This window comes from Lepisosteus oculatus, chromosome 13 (assembly GCF_040954835.1).
Source record: "Lepisosteus oculatus isolate fLepOcu1 chromosome 13, fLepOcu1.hap2, whole genome shotgun sequence".
NCBI lineage: Eukaryota > Metazoa > Chordata > Actinopteri > Semionotiformes > Lepisosteidae > Lepisosteus > Lepisosteus oculatus.
In genome coordinates this window covers 32,053,889-32,078,522 of record NC_090708.1, presented here as the reverse complement: position 1 = coordinate 32,078,522, position 24,634 = coordinate 32,053,889, and the positions used below count along the sequence as shown (strand labels likewise).

Genomic DNA, 24,634 nt, shown 5'->3' with positions numbered 1-24,634 from the left:
ATAAAATGTGCATATAAACATGACAGAGCTTAAGAGTAAGGGTTAGCAGAATACAAAAAGTATATATTCAATCATGAAGAGTTACAAATACCAATAGGGACATACATTCAGTATACCATTCATTTGTACCATTTCTTAAATGAACTTAGATTACAACTTCTACACTAGATACTCACTCATAGGAGGCAAGTACATCACTCATAGGAATTACATTTATTTCAACTGGGGTTGAGGTAACAATTGAATTCTCGAGTTGTAATGCAGAAGTTTGAATACTCATCCAATCTGTGTGGATTCAGATTTCCCACGGACACAAGGGGACAGCGACAGATTGTTGCTGCGTCCAATCGGTGTCCTCTGGCCTGATGCCAGGCTGTCCTGCTTCGGCGTGAGGTGTGGGAGAAGGAGGGAGAGATTCCTGCTGCGACGCGCTGGCAGTGGGCTCTCTGAAGACCGGCTAGTCAGTCCTGGCTTAACTAGCAGATTGTGGACTTGGAAAGTGACTGCAGGTCCAAGCAAGTCACACTCTTTAGATGGGAAGAAGACCGGTTCGTTCCCGATGTAGCGCTAGTCCTGAATACTGATATTCAGTTGTCGACAGTTCCGACCGTGGTTCACTTGTTGATCAGGCAAGCATTCATGGTGGGATACTGGCGGTTCACGAGGCTTGCTGCTGGGCTAACCTTGGGTGGATCCTTTGGTTACACGCAGGCGACCTCCATATCAGACCTCCTTATCAGAAAACTCTATCAGCTAGAAAAACACCTTAAATGTGAACCAAATGGAATGGCCTCTCTGTATCCAGCACCACTGAGATGAGAAACAGAGGGATTGGCAAGGGAGCAGCAAACATAATTCCTGTATTTTTAATAAGCCTTGCCGCTACAGGTGCATAACATTGTTTATGGTGGACGGGAGGACTCATTATCTGTGCTTTGTGTAGTGTCCAGAAAAGCGCTATATAAGTGTAAGCAAATATTATTATTATCTGAACGTATCTCTCTGGAGTACATTTTAGCAACACTTGAGAATTGCCAGCTACTTGAACTGGTCACAATTACATTAAACATCAGTCCCGTTTATTCTCCAACATCCTTTTCTATGGACAAAAATGTAGAATACTTATCTGTTACTCTTATTCTTATTATGATTAATGTTGATGACCTTAGTTCTCTGCCTAATGCTGGAGGCTTTACAATGTCATACAGGAATGACAATCAATAAAATAACTTCCTTTGTTTCCTAAACAGTATGTACCTCTTTAAGAAATCAAGCCCAAGGGGGGCATACTGGGGACAGATTGTAGAGGAGCAACCTGAGTATTCCTAGCTGTCTGAGCGGTTGCCAGGATATGTGTCACAAACCTTGTTGCAACTTACTACTGAGTTATAGGAGCAGCTGAACAGCTAATGAAACTTGATAGTAAAGTTCTCTTGTTTTATTGATCAGAAATGTCAATGCAGACTCAACAGATGGCAGATCTGCATAATCAGTCTTTAACAAGGTACTGTGGACACTGTTCTTGGTAATTCATTTTCTGGCGTATAGCATGGATAATAACACATGCTCATGCTCCTAAAGCAGAATGTGGTTTTGTAGATTATGGACAAGCTTGATTCCTCATTAGATTTTGAATGCATAATTGTAAGGTGTGAGGAAATTAGAAGGCATTTAGGACCAAAGATTTTAAGCAGCATCTTATGGATAGTATCCGTCTGTGATGCTGGTCCGTAAGCACGTTTGTTGGTAGTGTTTGGGAGTGTGCCAGGAAGTAAGGGCTTCTGAGTAGGCTGTCTATTTTTTCCTCCTCTGCATTCCTTTTTTTCTATCTTTTCTAGAGTTTCTCATTGGTAATTGATTTTAAAAAAGAGGTTTGGTAATAGTTTTGGATTACTTTTTTTCAGCTGACTAGGTTCCTAGGGTCCTGCCGAGCTGGAAGCAGCAGTCGTTAGAGAATTTAAAAAGGCAACATGGAGTTAGGATTGGCTCAATAGAGTAATGTGTTAGGGAAGTACTGTAGGTAAGGTACAGTACATTAGGTGAGGTGCTACAATTGTGTACACCTGTGTGGGGTGAGTTTGGCAGGGAGACAGAATGGCCAATAGACCACATAATAATAAGATACAGCATATATATATACTGTGTATCTGGTTCTAGAATGAACAAGACTGTCAGTGTGTTTTTAAATGAAGAGGATGTTATACACAGGTTGATTCAGTCAAGAGTCATAATATGTTGAACTCTGGTCACTGTTTAAAGCTTAGAGAATGTGCAAGGAAAATAATTGAAAATTCCACCATTTTGTGAAAAAGAAATAAGCTGCTAGGGAATACATTTTGTTTGTAATATCAGTAATCCCTCTGGACTATTTAATATGTCTCCTGAACTGAGACAGGGAATCAGGCTAATTATCTTCCCACTCTTCAATTATTGTTGAGTAGGTTAAGCACAATACTAAGTCTTGGAGTATTGAAAAAAGTGCACATTAGTGTGAAGAATGTTATAAGCAAGGTGTGAAGTTCCCTTCAAACAGTGAAAATATTTAAGTGTTCTTAAATGTTTTTTTTTTCTTTTACCAAGTTATTTGGTGGTGGTGTTGTTTTTTTTCTTGGCTGGTGTACATCTACTGTATGTAATATTTTCTATAATCTAAATATGCAAAATCTTAGTTTGTGGACACATAAATAAATATAAATATCAATTACTTTGTGGATATAATAAAATAGAGAAGCTATCTTTGATTATTTTATACAGAAGATAGTAAGCATTGTTTTATCAGGAAAAAACAATATGTAAAAACATAACTCTGTAAAATGCAAAAATAATAAATAATAAAACAGGGTAAAAATAAATATTACATAAAATTCAACAATATCAATAATGCCATACAGGGGTAGGTTAACCAGTGGTACAACCACACGGCGTTGGCGTCTGCCCTCCGGAGGCATTTTGGCAGGAGAGGGGAGGTGCCGGGACTGCCGTGGGCAAGGTTAGCTCAACGCTGCTGCCTAGTGGGAGAGCCACTGGGTCCAATTGCTGCAGACGTGGCCTACTTAGCTCGCCAGGGTTACCCTACTCTCCCGAAGGAGGCCTACCAGGAGATAGCGCTCCAGGCATTCCTCTGGTCCCTGGCCCTGACTGAGGTGCAGCCCTGGCTCTGGCTGAGCAGGCTGATGCCGTATTCGAGTAGACCGGTGGGCACCAACGGAGGGGCGCACGGGGAATCAGATGGGGGGGAGGAGACGGCCAGCGCGGCGATGCTGTGGGGAGATGAAGCACATCACATGGGAGTGCCTGGGGCTGGAGCCCCGGTGACCGCTGGAGGGAAACCGCCACCCCCAGCGCAGCACCCCGTCCCTCACACCCAACTCAAGGCAACTACCCACCTGCTGCAACCAGTCCAACCCCAGGATACAGTCCTCACGGACTGGGGCAGGGTAGAAGGGCTGTTTCACCCTCGCAGCCCCGAAGTGCATGGTGAGCGCCCTGGGGGTCTGGCTGCCTCGGTGCCCGGCAGGACACCAGGCCACAGCAGGGTGATGGTCGAACCGGTGTCGACAGGGGCTTGGCAGGGTCTGCACTCGTTGAGGCAGGGAAGGAATAAGCCAACTCTTCCCACAGCAGGCGGGGTGAAACGCTACTTCTGGCTTTCCGGAGCTCTACTTACTATTTTACAAGAGAATGCACCTGACAAGCTGGACGGGATGCTTATCAAAGCGCTTTACAGGACAACAACAACAATAACAACAACAATTTACAAGTTCTGGGAGGAAAAATATGATCCATAATAATAATAATAATAATAATAATAATAATAATAATAATAACTTTATTTTATATAGCGCCTTTAAAGGTGGCTTCTCAAAGTGCTTTACAGGATAACAACTGATGAAACAACAGTGGCTGGGGGTTGAAAATACCTGTGAAACCGGTTTGTTCACAAACAATGTGCTGTAGACACAGAGACTCAGTAGCAATAGAAATTACTGTACCAATAGCAACATTATGGACATATAATTGACTTTTTTTTAAAAAACAAACTTTTTTTTGACAGCTGGTTTTTGTTGACAGCTTGACACAAGTGTAAGAAAAAAAGGGGTTTTGGAGGGGGGGGGGGTCTTCTTTCGCTGGAAGACTCACCCCCTTCTACTTTGAAAATACCTGTGAAAACGGTTTAATTCGTCACAGCCAGCACTCCCACAGAGAGTATACTGTAAATGAGTCGCTTAAGCCGTGACGCCACAGAGGCAAGTCATGTGACACACACTGAAACAGCAATACAGACATTACAGTAATATGGTTGGAAAGTCAACCACATGTTAGACTTTGGTGCTTAAAATGTTTAGGGAGAAATTGAGTATTGGTGTTTATTTTTTCTTTAAAATACCAATAACAGCAACATACAGTTTACATAATATGTTTATGTTCCTAAATTAATATTGTTTATGACCTTTATGACCTTCGTTATGCTCCTCTGCGTTTTATGCTTAGCTACTAAAATTTCCCTTTAGTGGTAAAATTCCATATAAATATTCAATACTAAGCAGATTAAAATGTGCACAGTAAAGAGATTAAATGATTAAATCTTTTCACTAACGACCAATACACCACATTATCTTCCGTGTCGCATTAACATTGGAATGTTTTTTTACAAGTGTCAAAAGAAGCGATACACAACCTGTCTCCTCTATAACTCTTCAGTTTACAGAGAAATTCCACCAGAGCCTCACAACATTGTCCAATAATACTCTTCTCGGGTCTAATTTTCAGTTAAGCAGGATTTGAGCTACAGACCATAACAGACCAAAAAACAGAATCCACCTGCGATTGGAGTGTTAACAAAACGTGTTTACAAAGAAAGTGAAATACAGTAATACTACCAGCTATATATATACATAGATTTAGATATTTAGATCCTTAAATTAATATCATTATTAATGTCTTTAGATACGTGATTACATATTATATTCTCGATCATAAAACAGATAATCCCAGTCCTGGAATTATCCATAATTAAAATATTTATGATAAAGGTAGGTTGTGTACTTTTGCCCAACTGAGCAATCTTGCTTTCATAAAATATACCAACTTTTTAATTACTGATGATTAACATGCTGTAATACAGTAGTTTAAATTTAAAAGCTCACATGCTGTACATGAGAGGTTAAGCTTTATTGGCTCCTCCTAGCAGTTTTACAAGGTGATTCGAGATACTTTCTGATATGACGTCATATGACGCGTTACATACGACGTTAGGATGCGACACGCCAACCGCATGGTACCGAGGTGTACCTCACTTGTTTTGAATGGCTGCATCTGTATATTATGCGTAGAGCAGGAATGTAGTGTATGCAGAACATAAACACACAGAAACGTTTCGAAAGGTTGCATTTACAAAATATTCTTCAGTATATGGCTGGAAACATGTAAACAATAACATTTACTTACAGCCATTGCTTTCTTAAGTGCTACAAACAAGGATTGACCTGGATTTTATTCGCACTGCTGATGCTATGAACATAAGAGTGCTACTTCCTGTTTACTTAAAAACTGTCCACAGGAGGTGCCAAAATCACATCAAGATTAAACAGAGAACACAACACTCCCTGCCTGACATCTTTAGATAGCACTGCTAACTATAACTAAACCTGAACACATTTTAACTTTTCAGTCCTCTTAAGGAACTAGGAGAATGACCTCTGCCAAAGGCAAACCTTTTTGAGGTGCCCTGAGAGGTGGTCTTGGCCTGTATCTTCTGCTCCTTTCCATCACTGCTAGGGAATACCAAAGTTATCAATGCCATAGGCCACTTGTCACGTGAGATCTGACTCTCCTTCATAAGCCCAATGTCTCCTACTTGGAAGTTTTTGGATGAGTTGTTCCATTTGCACCTGCTCTGCAGAGTGGGAAGGTATTCACGTCTCCAGCAAGTCCAGAATTCACTGGCCAAGGTTTGTCCTTGTCTCCACTGGGTCTTAAAGACATCTTTCTCTGTGAAATCACCTGGAGGAGCAAGCACATCCACTTTCTGGGTAAGTAGCATTGCAGGGCTCAAGAAAAATGGTGACTCTTGGTCAGAGGAGACTGGGACCAGTGGTCTTGCATTTAGTATTGCTTACACCTCAGCCATAAAGGTGCAAAGGACTTTGATGGAGAGGGGAGATCGTCTGCTCTGTAGTAACATAGAGTCAAGGATCTTATGCATCATGCCAATCTTACGCTCCCTGGCATCTCCCATGTGAGGGGGGTTGAATTTCCATGTGCAGCCCTGTTCACTGTTTGCTGGATGCTTGCATGCTCCTCAGGGTCTTTTGCAAGTCTCAATTCTCTACTGGCTACAATGAAGTTTGTTCCACAATTGGACCTGAGCTGCTTTGCAGGACCTCGGGCTTCAAAGAATTTTCACGGGGCATTAATACAACTAGAGGTGTCCATGGACTCAATCATTTCAATGTGCACAGCTCTAGTACTCATGCAAGTGAATAGCTCTGCCCAGCGCTTGTTTTCAGCCGCACCTCCTTTGGTGTGCCATGTGGTAGCTGTCCAGGGGCCAAATACATCCAGCCCCACATAAGTGAAAGGAGGGAATGTGCTAAGGCGGTCTCAGGGATGATCCGCCATCTGTTGTTCCTCCATTTTGCCTGTGAATTTAGGACATAATACAATGGTGAAGAACAGAACTGATGAGCCTCTTACCGCCACCTATCCACGGACCTGCTGCTCTGATGGCTCCCTCCATGAAGTGATGGCCTTGGTGTTTTACCTGTTTGTGGTAGTGCCTCACTAACAGAGTTGTAACATGGCTCTTTCTTGGGAGTATGAGAGGATTCCTTTCACCTTGGTCCATTGCTGCATGTTTCAGCAACCCACCTATCCTGGTGAAACCATCTTGGAGCAAAGGGTTAGGCTTAAGAAGAGAACTGGTTTTGGAAAGGATTCTTTTCTCTGTGAGTGCACTGATCTCAGCAGAGTATACTTGTCTCTGAATTGACTTGAGAACAACCAGTTTTGTTGCAGAAAGCTCAGCTGGAGTGAGGGGTCTCTTACACTGATGCCAGCCTTTGCAGCTTTTGTGTAAGTGGGATGTAATGGAAAATGGGCGGCCTTCAATCCTTCATTCAATTATAATACTGTTACTGCTGTAGCGACAAGGCTTATCAATAAGACAGAATTAAGTGTTACTGTACTTTTCCCAGTGGTCCAAGCCACAGAGAAGCCATTCACGTTGGTGGACTGATTTAGGAATACTTCCCAGGATTGGGATGCAACCAGATATCATGACAGATGCCCACTCTTGGCACCTGCTTGTCTATTGAGACTCTAAGCACTTCTGGATTATGGTCCTAGAGTCAGAGGTCATGGTCAATCATTCCTCAAGTTGACCAACCAATCAGGAACCTACAGGGCGTGGAAACCCCAACTGCCTGGCGACCAATCACCAACCATATTGTCCTCCACTTAAAAGGCATTGCACTGTGTACCCTTGAACATCATTAAACTTATCTGAGCAACTTGGCTGTCTGACAATCACGTGATTGCCAGTGCTGTAGTCTGAGTGTTGGAACTTGTAACTTTTTCCCAAGTGCCTAGCCAGAGAGAACCTGTATGTTAAAGACAGAATTCTGCCTGAGGTCAAGCCTGCAGCAAAATTTCGCGAAGTGCTAGCAACCACTGTTATATCTGCCTGATCAACGGAACAATATGGTTGGACTTTTGTCACCATCTGAATACTTTTATATGCGAAAAGACAAATATCTAATTAAAGAAATTGTATATGACCAATGAAGTGATCTTATCTTATTCAGAGGTAGCCACTACGCTGGAAGCAAACCAAGTTTCTCCCCCCAAAGAGTGACTTGCTCTGATTGCGCAGTTACCTCTGTGCACAGATTAACTAGTTCAGTGTGATGCTAACTAGCAAGTCCCTAGAGAGTTACAACTGTACAGCACAAAGCTGCCAGATGATCTCTGTCTGCTTCTCCCCACAACTCCGAGCTGCACCAGGACTGATGGGGTATCGAGCCAGAAGACCATGGATTGGATACCACTTTGACAGAACCTGTCAGCTGTTCCTTCGCTGTCCATGCCGGGAGATACAAATCCATACTTGATGAGTATAAATCCAATATTCTACATTACCGATCTTGAGAATTCAATTGTTATCTCAACACAGGTTGATATCAATTTAACTCAATTTAACAATTAACAACAATTAACAATTTAACAATTTAACTCATTTCACCTCTGACGACCAGATCACATTAATCTCTCTGTCTGTGATCTCAAAGATAGTTTTCCTAACTCCCACATCAGAAAGACTACTGAAACTACAATTATCCTACAGCTAGAATCACACCTTTCCCCCTCTCTCAACGACAGACTCATTCTCTTCTAAATTCTCTCTATTCATTGTTGGTTTCATTATACGCCTCTCTTCATCTATCCTGACTTCACACTATCTGATTGGCCACTCTGTCTGTCCACCGCTCCCACCCCTGGCCCCTCCTCTCTCCCAGCTTTTGTTCTACTATGCTATATTACGTTTGCGGGAAGCTTTAGCCATGCGCATGGAAGGTGGGCTGAGAACAGCGCCTGGGGGCAGGACTACGAGACTGTATATAGTGGGACAGAGGCTGGGGGACAGCCTCTTCCTTTCAGTGAATGTGTTAGTGTCTTTTATCCTTTTCTATGAATACTTGTTATCGGAGTGAAAAACCTCATACCTTTTAGAATCCGCTAAAAAGGGAATATAATATGGAATGTCTTATTTAAAGAAATTAATAACTATATTAATTTAAGGATCTAGATATATGTATTTATATAGCTGATAGTATTACTGTAATCTGCTTACTTTGTAAACATGTTTGATTTTTAACTTGACTCATTCACGCATAATTACTTTAGAAACATTTTTAAGCTGTTCGTCTCAGGTCTGTTTTTGAGCAGCCTGTTGGTACAGCAGGTTTTTAAATAGGTATTCTGTCTTGGTGATCCAAGTTCAATACTTGCTTAGAGTGCAAGATTTTCTCCTAACAAAGACTTTTTAAAAATTAAAATAGCAAATATTATATACACTATATTAGCATTTTTCAATATTTTATAACATATTCAATGTAAAGTGATATTAATAATGAAAAAAAAACGTGAATTAGCAGATTCTGAATACAGTATATACAGTAAATACTGTCACCAGTTGGAGTAAAAACCAGTTCAATTCAACAATTTAACAATTCAAAACACTTTATTCAGTGGGGCAATTTAACAGATGCCTTTACAGAAAGCCTTAAAACGAAATCGTATATATTGTAATTAGAATCCAGAATAACAATGCAGCATTAAAAATACCACTGAAACTATAATTATGTGCCTCATCATTATTAACAGTAATAATTTAACAAAAGTAATTTCAAGTTTCTTGTATCTTTTTCAGAGTCATTTTTTCTTTGGTTTTCATAATCTTCGGTTAATAAAACGCCTATTTATAAGACACAGTGTTTCAGATGTCAATAACTGTCAACAAATGCCACAGAGCCTTCAAGCCACAGACATTTTAAAGATCACAATTTGTTGACTTTTTATTTAAACAATATCTAGTACCTGGTTGCATTTTTTGAAACTTTAGTTTGAATAAAGCGGATTCCATATATGTATGCTATATTTGTTATGTATCAATTGAAGCTTTCTGAAGTCTCTCAAAAACATAAAAATGTAACATTATATTGTGTGGCATGATGGGCAACTGATTCTTTTAATTTCAAAGAAAATCAAAAATAAGAAACAATAAAATGTCTGCCTAAAATAGAAATTGCATGATTTTAAAACCCATAAAAAATGGGCTTAGTTGAAAACATGAAATCCACAAAAAACGGGTGATTTTTCCTCCTTGTGATCAGCTTAGAATCTTTGTGTAAAATGTAAGTAACTTTTTAACTTAACATTTTAAACACTTTTATTTTGTAAATACAACACACATTACGTACAAATACAGTACAATTACATTCTCCTGTCTTCCCAAAGTGTGAAGCAAATCAGCAGCTGGCTGAGAAAATAGCACCCTGCCCAATGAGCTCAATCAGAGACGAGGTGGCGCCATAAAGAGACTGTTCTGCAGCTTGCAGTGTTTACTGCACTAAATATGTCTGCCTTTAAAACTTAATAATGGAATGTAAATCATTTATTTGACTTGAAATCCTTTAATTATCATTAAAGATAGCTTTCTCACCAGTTAGTTTTATATTTGAAACCATCATTAAACAAAGCTGGGGCTTATTGTACTTTCTTATGACACTACACATGGAAAGATTATATATTTTAATCATTTTTAATTTATTAAAAATAAATTTTAGAAAGTTTTCATCTACAGAAATATCACAGACTATTTTCAATTGTATTTCTGAATGTTATGTCACACTTAGTTCAATATTTTATATACATCTAAATAACAAAGTCAGGTGTCAGGTGCATAAACTATTAGTAATCAATAATTAGTATTAAAATTCGCAGTGTGATAAATTGTTGCACTTCTTCCACATCGTGTAAAAACATTAATATACAAGACTATGTTCAAATATATGTTATCAGAAAATAAGTCAAATACAAACTTATAAAACCAAAAAATGAAGGTAAAATATACAGTAATTTAAAATTAAGGCAGCATTAACTTTTTTCTGTCTCTCTGTGCTCTCTCACCCTCTGTGATTCGGACACAGAATGGTTGAAAATGTGGACAGGTCAGGCAGGCATAGGGAAGGGGGAGGGAGGAGGCGTCTTCCCACCTCTATGGCTAAAGTGCCAAAGAGGAATGGCATAAGCGACATACAGAGCCGAAAATGTTTGGTGCCATCTTCTCTGAATACAAAATGTACTTGCAAAAAAAATGATTACAAACATTTAAAAAACATACTTGCTTTATACTGTTATACTGTACAGTGTATTAAAATTAACACTTAATGGGCACTACACTGTGAGTAACGCTGGTCACTAAACGTCTTTCCCCAAAATTTCCCGGGGGTAAGGTCTCATAGATGATTCACAGCTGGATACAATTGTATCTTGCCTCGTGAAAACAAAAATTCAGACATTTGTCAACATATTTACTAAAATTATCCATCTCAGTAATCTCACTGTGTTAATCTCACTGTGCGCCCCAGTACTCACTCAATTTTCACACTCGCAGTAAAATAAAAAACCCTGTTTTCTGCATTATCACCTCACACCAGGGAGGAAGGAAAAGTGCTGGTGGTCATTTATTTCACTCTCCATCACTCTGCCCAAACCCCCTGGGCAGACAAAGTTGATTAAAACTCATTCAAAAGGGTGTGGTGTACTTAACAGACCTGCTTGTAAGAGCTTTCTGCTTTCAGCTCAATTTAATAAAGCTACAGTACAGACAGATTTTAAATTATTCAATCAAAACTAGCTGTTTGACAAAATCAGCTACTTTGCAAGCAGTACACGACTTCTCAAAAGGTACCTTTTGTCTCTTGTGCAAACTCAACAGAGGTTTATTTTTTTATAATTCCGAAATTTGAACGATATGCTTCAGGCACTCATTATAGTATTGTAGCTAATAGATTGTGCAGGAAAATCAAAATACCGCCCCTCCTTCCCAGCCGAGTCTCGCCTCCCGCTGTTCCAAAGCCGTATGGTTTCAAAGTATGTGTGAAATATCTTTTCTTACTCCAGCTATTAATCCAATCTAATTTACTCATCTGGCTATGTGAAAAATATAGCCAAAAGGATGAAGTAGTTCAAGTAGGTAGCTCTGTCAGCATGCGTAGGCTGCAAAGGAACAGGTAGTGGGTTTATTCCATGCTCAAAAGAAAAGAAAGGAAGTATAACATTTCGGTTGTGGAGCCTTCTTCTGGTGTGGGATAGACAGGGTAGACAGCAAAGATTAAACAGCACAGGAGAACAAAAGCTGGAGAAGTGGAGGAGGGGGTACAGGGGAGAGGCAGAGAGGCCACTCAAGATGTGCAAAGTGGAGAGGTGTAGAGAAAGGTATGAAGTCAAAACCTGCATGCGAATGGAGAACTTTATACAAAAATAAGTCTGTCTTTGAGAGAAGGGGAAGGTGTGAACCTAGTTTCAGGATGAGTTTAATTTCTGTTGTCTTTCTGCTGTGGGAGTTGAGAAACCCTTCCTTGAGAACAGAGACAGAGAGATATGTCAAAAGCCAAAAGGATCACTGTAAAAGTTAAATTCCATGCTGAAAAAACAAGACTCAACGTGTCTTCTTTAACTCTTCAGTTTACAGCTGATCCATGGTCGTTCATTATTAATATTGTAACGAACAGCCGGCATACAGATGGTATGAGTCAGTTGCAGCACGGTTACAGTACAGTCCTCTACTCCCCTGTGCATAACAGGGATGTTGCCAGGTGTTACCCACTTTATGTAGAGTCTTAGAGACACTTCCTTCTCAGCTATAGCTACAACTATATATATATATCAGATCACATAATTTTCAATGTGACCACCTATCCAGTTCAGGTACATTGTGGCCTGGAGCCAATTCTGGGATGCATTGGGCACAAGGTAGGAATACAACCCCAGTCCACCACAGGGCACACTCACACCAGGTCAATTTACAAAAGCCTACCAGTAAATTTTTGGATGTATACATCAGAGAGAACGAGCACCCCAGGAACTGAACCCAGGATACCAGTGCTGCAAGGCAGCCATTCTAACTACTTTACCACCATGCCACCCCACATATACAGTATGTACTGATGGAAAAAAGAAACAGAACACCTCCCCCTCCACTGCCTGGCCTTCGTGTCTGCATGGAACAGGCTGAAGAATGACTCATCCATGAGGAGGACCTGTTGAAACTGTTGACGAGTGCATTGCAGCCTCTGTCTGGCCCAAGCCAGTCGTGTGTGACGTTTAGGAGGTGTGTGTAGAGGGCCTCTGAAAGGTCGCCTTCCTCTAAGGCCAGATGCATTGTGTTAGCCGGCAGTTTCAGCAGCAGTACTGGTGGCAGATCTGAAATGATCTCTCACATCGACCAGTCTGATGTGTCGATCCTGCTCTAGTGTGGTCACTCGAGGGCAACCGGATCTTGTACGGTCATTTGTCCTGCCGGTCTGCTAAAACTTTCTCTACAGTCAGGGCACAGTGGAGCGGCTTACTCCATAGTGTCTGGCAAGGCTGGCACATGACATGCACTATAATAGGCCATATCAGCAATGATGACAGGGATTACAGGGATGAAGTCATACAGCTGCTGAGGTGGTGTCATAGCAATAACCTGGACTTGAATGTGAATAAAACAAAAGAGCTTATAGTGGACTTTTGGAGACATAGGCCGAACACTCACAGCCCACTCAGTATTGATGGAACGGAAGTGGAAACAGTCACCAGCTTAAGGTTTTTGGGAATTCACTTTTCTAATGTTCTAACCTGGACAGTGAACACGGACTCCATCTTGAAGAAGGCTTAGCAGTACCTCTATTTCCTGAGATGCCTCAAAGGATGGGGGATGCCAGTACCTGTGTTGGTGAACTTCTACCGCTGCACTATCGAGAGCTTCTTCACCAATGCGATCACTGTGTGGTCCCGCAACACCTCTTCTCGAGAGAGAAAGGCACTGCAGAGAATGGTGAATGTGGCCCAGAAGATCATCGGCCATGGTCTCAAAAAGATCAAAAAGCTCTATGAGGTCTGCTGCCGTGGTAGAATTCTGGCCATCACAGAGGACAGTCACCACCCCCAGCATGAGCTCTTCACCTCACTGCCCTGACTTTAAAACCTATAAAAACAGGTTTTGAGAGTTAAAAGCCACTTTGTATGCGTGATAAATTGGTGATTTTTCTTTCTCGTGATCAGCTCAGAATCTTTGTGTAAGCTGTAAGGTTTTTACTTCTTAATTAAAAGTTTAAAATACACGAATTTCATAAAGACAACACACGTTTCGAAGATAAAAAATCCCATTCTTTTCTCTTCCTGTTGTGTGAAACTGATCGGCAGGTCTTTTTTTCCCAATCAGAGGCTCTGAAAAGAACGTACCACCCACTGCGCTCCGTCAGAGAGGGGCGCGGCACTGAGAGAGGGAGGAGGCGCGGAGCTCAGCAGTTCAGAGTGAACGTTCTGCTTAATGGCACCAATCGCATCTGCATTTATAACTTAGTTTTTAAAAAAGCATCTCTTTTTACTTTCAAATCCCTTAATTATCATTAAGCACAGCTTTCTCACCACTAAGACTACTTTTTGATACCATCTTTAGACAAAGCAGAAACTTGTTGTTCTTTCTAATGACATTACAAGTGGAAAGATTACAGATTTTAATAGTCTTTAATTTTGTGACGTTATACATTTTAGAAATGTTTAATCTATACAAACACCACAAAACTTTTCTTGATTGTATTTCTGAATGGTATGTTACACTTAGTTCACTGTTTTAAATACATCTAATTAAGAAAGTTAGATTTTAGCAAAAACTATTAGTAATCAATAATATTAAATTTAGCACTGTAATACGTTGTTGCACTTTCCCCTGCATTTGTAAAAATATATTTTCATTGTTCAAATATACATTAAATCTGACTATCATATAATACAAGTTAAATACAAAATTAAAGAAAAATAGGGTAAAATATAATTCAAAATATTTTGCTAACAATGTTAACTGTTTATAAATAATAAAATGTATTAACTAAGGAGTAGGATGGCACAGTTGTTAGTATGCTTTTTGTTTTGTTTCATTTTCATATATACAACAGTAGTACCTGATGACTCAGTGGCTTTCAAAATTAAATTATGCATGCAAACCTGTGAACTAGAAAGATAACTAAGCTATCCATCCATTTCTAATGGTGGTGTAGCGGCGAGGCTTATTAATAAGAAAGAATTAAGTGTTTCTGAGCTTTCCCAAATTAGGCCCCATCTCTCTGTTCATCTCTGTGGTCCAGCCACAGAGAAACTATTCATGCAGGCTGATTTAAGGTTCCTTTGATAAGGTTTCCTAGGACAGCTCCCAAAGGGGGATGCACTTAGCTAAGCCTGGCTATCATGATCAATGGTCATCCATTGGCGCCTATCTGTCTAGGGAGTGCCAGATGGACATCTGGACTGCATTACTAAGTGTCAGGACTAAGTGACTCATATCTCACCTTGATCAGCCAATCAGGGACTGGTAGGGCCAAGTAACCCACGTGGGACTCTGATGCCCATGGAACTTTCAGCCAATCAACGAGCTGAAGTTCCTCCAGGTAAAAACAGGCAACACAGAGAGCCTGAGAGATTCAGTAAGATTCCGAAAGATTCAGAAGAGATTCAGTGGAGGATTTCTGGAGAATTCTGTGGACTGTTCTAAAGGGAATTCAAAGGAGAATTCCAGGGCAGGACGGCCCAGGAGCAGAAGGTTCCCAAGGGCAGAACATTCTTGCAGCGCGCCTCCTGACCATCCTGAGACTCAGCCCGGACAACCACGGAACAGCCAGTGTGTCAGAGTGCCAGAACTTTCCTTTGTTCTTAGAGTCTAGAGTGGAGGTTGCCAGGGAGTAACCAGAGGATCCACCTGAGGTTAGCATCAGCAGCAAGCCTCGTGAACAGGTCAGAACTGTGGACAGCTGAATCACTATTCAGAACTAGCTCTTCATCAGGAACGAACCGGTACTCTTCCTGACTTGCTGGGACCCACAGTAATCTTTTCTCCTGTGCACAAACTTTGCTAGTTAAAGCCAACACTAACGAGCCGATCAGTGAGCATCAGCAGCGCACCATCGCAAGCCGCACAGCACAGCCTGGCACGCAGCCAGAGAGCGCGGATTGGACAGCAACAAGCCTGCCACTGTTTCTTTGTGCCCGCAGGAGATCTGAATCCCCAGAGATTCGATGAGTATTCAACTTCAATGCATTACAGCTCGAGAATTCAATTGTTATCCCAACCAGTTGATATCAATTTAATTCCTAAGAGTTATGTACTTGTTTTGAGTATCTAATGTAGAAGTTAGAACCAAGTTCATTTACGAAACGGTCTTAATGAATGATATACTGAACATATGTCCTCTTGATATATGTAACACTTTGTAACTGATTGAATATATACCTTTTGTATTCTGATAACCCTCTCGATAAGATCTGTTAGGTTTATATGCATATTCTATGTATTAATAAATGTATCCTCGTGTATTAGTACCTGTGTGTGTGCGTTGTTTGAGTTATAGCGCATGGTTGGATTCTAAAGCCATCAAAAGAATAAATTTTGTGATTTACTGTTACAATTAACAATTGTCCCAGTGAATGCCCAAACCCTACAGAACTGGTGCCTTCAGAGAGCCACTACATTTACATTTTGGCTACGGCAACGTTATAGTGGCGAAGTGGTTAGCATTGCTATCTTACAGCACTGGGGTCCTAGGTTCAATTCTTGCCATCCTGTGAGTGTGGGGTTTGTATGTTCTCTCTGGGTTACATGTTTTTTCTCCATATGTGTGATATGACTCCCTCTCGCACTCCAAAACATACTGGTAAGTTAAGTGGTTTATGGGAAAACTGGCCCTGGTGTGTGTGTGTTTGTGTCTGTCTGTCCTGTGACGGACTGGCGCTATGTCCAGGGTGTATTCTGCCTTGTGTCTGTTGCTTACTGGGATAGTCTCCAAATCCTCTGTACTGGATAAAGAGATTAGAAATGGATGAAAGTAAAGGCAGTGTGGATGGAACTATACACAGTGTTAGAAACCCACTATGAAATGGCAGCATCTCACTGAGAATAAAATATTTTATAGTGCTGGCTTAAGGAAACAGCCTTTCCACCTCTCTTGCACATCAGTATCCATACCTAGTTATTTAAACAAATTGCCTCTAATTATAAACATCTTAATATGCTGGCTCCGTGGATCCGCATCAGCTATGTTTGTCCATTCCTTCAATTCATGTGCGTCCAACACACAGTTCAATGCTAGCAACTACACAAAATCTAAAATACAATCCTCATTTCAGTATCTATGTAAACATACAGTCTGTTAACTTCATCATCTTCATCAAAAGTATGCCTAACCCCATTAGGAAGTGTTCTTGTTATCAGTGTATTCCTCAGCTTTCCCAAAATTATATTTTTTTACCAACATCTCCAGTCTTTTATCCTGCTATAACTCAGCCAACACTTATCCCCAAAAGCTGTTTGTGTTAATTTCTTTAAATCACAAATATTATATGTAAACACTGGCCATGTAATACTCTGCATTGTGGAATAATAGTTTATTTTAAAGGGAACTAGAGAAACTAAGAACTAGAGAAATCAAGACTTTTTTTTCTAGAATTAATAAATGCACATCCTGTTCACTGGGGAAATTAAATCCACACTGAGCAATCTTCAATACGTTCAGAATATGACAGCGAGAATCCTATCAGGGATGCATTACACCTATCTTCAAGTCCTTGCACTGGTTCAAAATCCTCATCCTCATTCAGTACCTACAGTATATGTCTTATTATCTGTCTACTCCCCACCTTTGTCCGTCTGACTCTGGTCTTCTTGCTGTCCTCAACAACATCTACATTCTGTGGGTGACAGGACCTTCTCTAGCTACACCCCAGAGCTCTCAATTTGTATCCCCAGTGATATCAGTCACATACCTTGAGTGCATTTAAATCTAACCTCAAAACCTTTCTTTTCAGAAGACTTAGTGTCTGTATCTGCTTCATTTTCTAATTTTGGTAGCACCTCTAACTGCTTGTCTTTCTTATATGTATTTACTTTGTAATCTGTGGTCCTTCTATCTGTTTTTACATCTACTGTATTGCTTTGAGATGACACTTTTAAAGGTGATACATAAAATAAAGTTTTTTATTATTGTTATAGAGAAATATGATCAGATTTTCCCTGGTTCAGAAAAAAAGATCTAAAGTATACTAGTTTGTCACTCTTCTCATTCCCTATTTGCTAAATGACTTTTCATACTAATCTGATCAATCTAACTGCCTATTTTGTGTGCTTTCTCTATCCTGCTAGATTTGCAATTATTCTGAAAAATTTATTCTTGAAATAACTCATTTCTAAATACCTTTTTCACTGTTAACATCTTGCAGCAACTCTGTGTCAAAATATACACTTAGCTCAACCAGACAGTTTATCCTGCTACCAACATTGAATAAAAAAATCTTAAGATTTCTACATTTATGTCTTTATGTAGTGGTTTCATTAGTGACAAAGGCTAAACTTTCTTGGAAAAATGTATTTTATGTGTTGCGGAAAAAACTGACTTGCTTTAACAAAATATGTTTACAAATCCTTTCACTTGGCAATCTACCCGAATGCCCAACTATCTGAGAAGCCCTCCATGAAACCATGGTTGCTATTCATTTAGGGCTCACTGACAGAATTGCTGTTTTTTATCCATGCTAATTTTCTGATTCCTCACTGTTTCATGTTTATACAGATGCAGCCATTCAAAGTGAGCGGTACAGACACGTACCGGAGGTAATTGGCTGCGGTGTCGCGCATCATGACGCAAGATGACGCGGGGTACGTGATTGGTTGACCGACAGGGGCACTCGTGGTCCGTTGGTCTGTTGTAGAAAGATTTACAGTACAGTAAACGTCCTTACAGTGCCCGTTGTAGATATTGAATTTTACCACTGAAGGGAAATCGTAGTAGCTGAGCATAAAAAGAATAGGAGCATACTGTAACGCGTGTGAAGGCCATAAACTATATTAATTTTGGAACATAAACATACAGTACTGTATATGGCTGGTCTTGGTACTTCAAAGTAAAAAATACACACCAGTATTCCATTTCTCCCTAAACATTTTAAGCATCGAAGTCTTTAACTAAAGAGATACCGGAGTCAACAAGCATACTTTTAGAATTTGATTAATAGGGAATATAATATGGAATCGCGTATCTAAAGAATTTAATAACAATATGATTATATTTGTGTACTGCGACAGGGCTGTGTAGGGCTGTTTCGGCCTCTCACTTCATATGACTTCCCCTGTAGCCTACTTGTCTACGTTCCTGACTAACAACTCATAGGTTGTATGTTCAAATCCAGCTGGTGCTGGACTTTTCTTTTAACAAACATTTCTTTGCAAAAATAGAATATTGATATTACGGAAAATCAATTGACTTTTATATTTCAAAATATCACAACATGATCGATTTTATGTCATTTTTGATATCAATGAATAGTCACCTTCTTCCCTTCTGACAACGGTCCCTTCTTCTGCTTCCTGCTTCTAGTGTGTGTGTGCAACAGAGTAACTTTTTATAGAGAAATGGAGGCTGGACAGTATGCGTTACAATATAAAAATTTATATTGATTTAAATCGTGTTCTGATTTAAATCACAAACGCGTGTTTAATTATGTGTTTTTTAATCATAATCAGGCTAGTCACATTGTTTTATAGCGTTTTTATTGCGTTATTAAATCCGGTGGCGCTGTGTGTTAGTTTCCTGACTCCCATTATTTAAACTGCGACACTGATCTTTCATCTCTAAATAAACTTTATTTTATATAGCGTTTTAAGTGTAGGGGAAACCGGTTCAGGGACGCCAAATATGTAATCATAGTGGCTATCTGAAGGCACCAGTTCTGTAGGGTTTGGGCATTTACTGAGACAATTATTAATTGTAGCAGTAAATCACAAAGTTGATTCTTTTGATGGCTTTAGAATCCAACCATGCAATATAACTCAAACAACGCACACACACAGGTACTAATACACGAGGATACATTTATTAATACATAGAATATGCATGTAAACCTAACAGATCTTATCGAGAGGGTTATCAGAATACAAAAGATATATATTCAATCAGTTACAAAGTGTTACACATATCAAGAGGACATACGTTCAGTATATCATTCATTAAGACCGTTTCGTAAAGTGAACTTGGTTACAACTTCTACATTAGATACTCAAACAAGTACATAACTCTTAGGAATTAAATTGATATCAACTGGTTGGAATAACAATTGAATTCTCGAGCCGTAATGCATTGAAGTTGAATACTCATCCAATCTCTGGGGATTCAGATCTCCTGCGGGCACAAAGAAATAGTTGCAGGCTGTTGCTGTCCAATCCGCTCTCTCTGGCTTGGTGCCAGGCTGTGCTGTGCGGCTTGCGACGGTGCGCTGCTGATGCTCACTGACCGGCTAGTTAGTGTTGGCTTTAACTAGCAAAGTGTGTGCACAGGAGAAAAGATGACTGTGGGTCCCAGCAAGTCAGGAAGAGGACCGGTTCGTTCCTGATGAAGAGCTAGTTCTGAATAGTGATTCAGCTGTCCACAGTTCCGACCTGTTCACGAGGCCTGCTGCTGGATACTCTCTGGCAACCTCCACTCTAGACTCTTAGAACAAAGGAAAGTTCTGGCACTCGGACACACTGGCCGTTCCGTGGTTGTCTGGGCTGAGTCTCAGGATGGTCAGGAGGCGCACTGCGAGAATGTCCTGCCCTTGGGAGCCTTCTGCTCCTGGGCCGTCCTGCCCTGGAATTCTCACAGAATCTTGTTGAATCTGAATCTGAATCTGAATCTCACAGGCTCTCTGTGTTGCCTGTTTTTACCTGGAAGAACTTCAGCTCATTGATTGGCTGAAAGTTCCATGGGCATCAGAGTCCCACGTGGGTTACTCGGCCCTACCAGTCCCTGATTGGTTGATCAAGGTGAGATATGAGTCACTTAGTCCTGACACTTAGTAATGCAGTCCAGATGTCCAACTGGCACTCCCTAGACAGATAGGCGCCAATGGATGACCATTGATCATGATAGCCAGGCTTAGCTAAGTGCATCCCCATTTGGGAGCTGTCCTTATCAAAAGAAAACATCTTGCATGAATGGTTTCTCTGTGGCTGCACCAAAGAGATGAACAGAGAAATGGGGCCTCATTTGGGAAGCTCAGAAACACTTAATTCTGCCTTATTATTAAGCCTCACCGCTACATAAGCGAATAGGTAATTAGATTGCTCATAAACCTAATCGCTTTTTCTACATAAACACAGCGTGATTGCTCTCTGAAAATGCTTTTCCTTAAAGCGATTCTATTGAGGGAGTAGCCCAGCTACCACTTAACACTGTACTTCCTACTTTGAATACCTGTGAGACCGGTTTAATTTGTTACAGCCAGCACTCCGGGAGTTCATATTGCTTGACTAATTTTAAAAACTGTGTTATAAATGCAAACGCTTCCTCAGTGCGCTGCTCTGGTACGCCGGGTCTTACACAGTGCCTGTCGGCAGTAAGCGTTACAATATACATACCCAACACTGCTTGTACCCATCTGTCATGCAAATAAAACACCTTGAATTGAATTGAATTGAATTGAGGGAGAGAGGGGGGTAGTGGGACAGATATACTGTAGACAGACTCAAGGCAAATAAGATACTTATGGGTACGCAGGCATTCACGACAGCAACATACGAAACGTTTGCACGTACTGTATAGTTAAGTTATTACTTGGTTTTCAAAGTGCAACGAAATACAATATTGTTGTTGCTGCTGTTCTGGTTGTTTTTATCCTGTAAAGCGTTTTGAGAAGCCACCTTTAAAGGCGATATATACTGTAAAACCGCTGATTCTTATGGAATGTATTCCGCAGGAGATTCAAATTTTTATTTATTTATTTTTTAATCGCGTATCTTAGGAAATTATTTATTGTCTTCATATTTGGCCAGGGCTTTAAAGAGAAGGCGCGCCAAAAAATGTCGGTGCCGTCGTCTCCACTTTAAAGGTACCCCCGTGCTGGAAGAATTTGACCTCAGAACGTTTGCCCAGCGTAGTTATAGTGGACATAAAAACAAAAGTTCACTGGCATTATATCCTAGAAGACACAGACCGGTGCCAGACCGGTAAATGCTTGATGAACTAAGTATTGGACAGTTTCCAAGTGCTTGTACAATCGATGGAAATGTTCAAATAAATGTGCAAAAGAAATAAACAAAATAATAATTTATTTCTTTATCATATTTGCAAGCTAATGTCCTCTCTTTGCTAGTTAGTGGCTGTGTTTCTGCGTTGGGTAGCAACGGGTGACTGTTCTCAGGCGGAAGATGTAAACAATAATTAAATGTGATAAAGTATAGTTTGGATGTTTATACAGATGCAGCCATTCAAAATGGGTGAGGTATTTCGCGGCATACCCCGGTGGGCGTGTCGCGGTATCACGCAGTTTCACACAGTTCACGTGTGTTACGTGACTAACTATCCGGCGTCGCCTTGTAAAACCGCCAGGGGGAGCTTAACCTCTCATGTACAGCATTTGAGCCTTTAATTTTGAACTGTGTATTACAGCATGTTAATCATCAGTCATTAAAATGTTGGTATATTTTATGAAAGCAAGATTGCTCAGTTGGACAAAAGTACACAACCTACCTTTATCAGAAATATTTATGCATCAAAGCCTTTACTGAAGATATTACTAATAGTATTAATAATGGATGACTTTGGACAAGCTGTATACTCAAAGTATAATTTCTTTAGCACATTTGTACAAGCACTTGGAATCTGTCCAAGCCATACTTTGTCAGGCATTTTGTTTTACTTCAACGGGCATAAAAACTTCCTTGCTTTTAACAGGGCGTTTCATAATTTCTAACTACGAAAATGATTTAAAATGCGACACCTATCATTCAACTAGAGCTTAAAATATCACAAGGAAAAATACACGCCGGTATTCCATTTCTCCCTAAACATTGTAAGCTTCGAAGTCTTTAACTAACGTGATACCGGAGTCAACAAGCATACTTTAAGAATTTGATTAAAAGGGAATATAATATGGAATCGCGTATCTCAAGAATTTAATAATGGTATGATATATCCGTGTACTGCGGCAGGGCTGTGTAGGGCTGTTTTGCCTGCCTGTTCATGCGAGCTGTCTTGTAGCCTACTGGTCTAGGTGCGTGACTACCAACTGACAGGTTATGTGTTCAAATCCAGCTGGTGCTGGACTCTTCATTTTTATTTATTTATTTTTTAATCGCGTAACATAAACATATTACCGTATGCAAACTGTACTGTATACAGTATGTATATGTATATTTAATGTCTTAACTGTGCCCGTTTAATTGAATTTAAAAAAAATTATTTAAAACACGAACATTAAGCTGTTTACATCTTCCGCCTGAGAACAGTCACCCGTTGCTACCCAACGCAGAATGGTGATTGGCTGACACCATCTGACACCCCTCTGATTGGAGAAAAAAGACGTGCTGGTTTGCTATACATACTGTACCAGGAAGTGGATTTCTTTCTATTCAAAACGTGTATTTTAAAAGTTTAAGAAGTAAAAACCTTACAGCTTACACAGATTTCTTAACTGATCAGGATCGTTATCTTTGTCTTATGCATAATAATGTTCACCGCTCTGTCCAGCAAATTCATAATAAACTTTATTTTATATAGCGTTTTAAACGAATAAGTAATTAGATTGCTCATAAACCTAATCACTTGCTTTTTCTTTTTATTTAGGCTCAGATTTCAACTATAGATCGTATTATTAATAACCATAATAACAACCAACCAACAAAAACAACCATATAAACATAATACCAACCAAAAACATAGAAAACAACCACAATACAAAATCAAATAATCAAACCATTTTACTCTCGCAAAGTCCTCCAATTATCATAATCCCGCCCCTTATTCAAAACCAAACCTTCCTCCCATCCCAGTTTATCCTGTTTATCATAAACAAAATCAACCTCAATTTTCAACATAAAGCATTACACAAAATCAATACCTCAACACTCCATACTCAACAACGATAATTCACAAACAGCCAGAACATGTAACTACACATTCCCAAACAGACCTAATTTCCATAGCCCCGCCCCTTATGCAAAACCAACATCCCTCCCCTGTTCTCTCTCTCCCCTGGCGGTTGTAATTGTTTTTATTTTCAAATAAATTTTAGCAAAGTCATGTCTTTTAAAAATCTTAAGATTTCTATATTTATGTCTTTATTTAGTGGTTTCATTGGTGACAAAGGCTAAACTTTCTTGGAAAAATGTCTTTTATGTAAACCATGTTTGCTATTAATTCATTCAAGGGCTAAAATATGTTCATTGTCTTCTAATGAAAGAAGGGTTCGCCGTAGTCGGGGCCTAGCCTTTAACTAGTAAGTACTGTACTTACTGGGTTTTTGAGGGGGGGGAGGTGTCTTTCGCTGGAAATCTCGCCTCCTACTTTGAAAATACCCGTGAAACCGGTTCAATTCGTCACAGCCAGCACTCCTGCAGAGAGGGGGGTTGTACTTGCAGTGTATACAGTACACGCGTTATGCTCTTCGTTAATGTCTAAGCCGGAACATATCATTATATCTCGTTTTGTATTTCTTAAAAAAAAAATCGTTTTCCCAGCCTAAAAGTATTGTTTTTAACCTGTAAAATGCTTTGAGGAGCCATATACAATAAAGTTCATTATTATTACTATTGTAAATTTGCTGGACAGAGAGGTGAACATTATTACACAGAATTATTACACAGAATTATTACACAGAAGACAAAGATAGCGATTTACGTTGCATTGTGTATCGTGCTGCTTTAATACAGTTTTAAATAATTGAAAGTCTAAACAGTATCAGCTTTATTTATGGGTTTTAAATAAAGGTGATTTAAACGCGATTTAAATCAATATAAATGTTTATATTGTAACGCATAGGTGACTATTCATTGTTATTAAAATGACTT

The 24,634-nt window shown here is 39.8% G+C and overlaps 1 protein-coding gene and 1 long non-coding RNA gene across 8 annotated transcripts in view; one reads left to right on the top strand and one right to left on the bottom strand.

The window, feature by feature from the left end:
* The window catches only part of LOC102686692 (neural cell adhesion molecule 2), a 791,770-nt gene that overhangs the window by 503,008 nt on the left and 264,128 nt on the right, over positions 1–24,634 (bottom strand). The window lies entirely within an intron of this gene.
* Positions 1,396–14,340, top strand: LOC138242276 (uncharacterized). Its single transcript, XR_011191486.1, has 3 exons — positions 1,396–1,504; positions 7,996–8,114; positions 13,991–14,340. It is a non-coding gene; the product is annotated as an uncharacterized lncRNA (long non-coding RNA).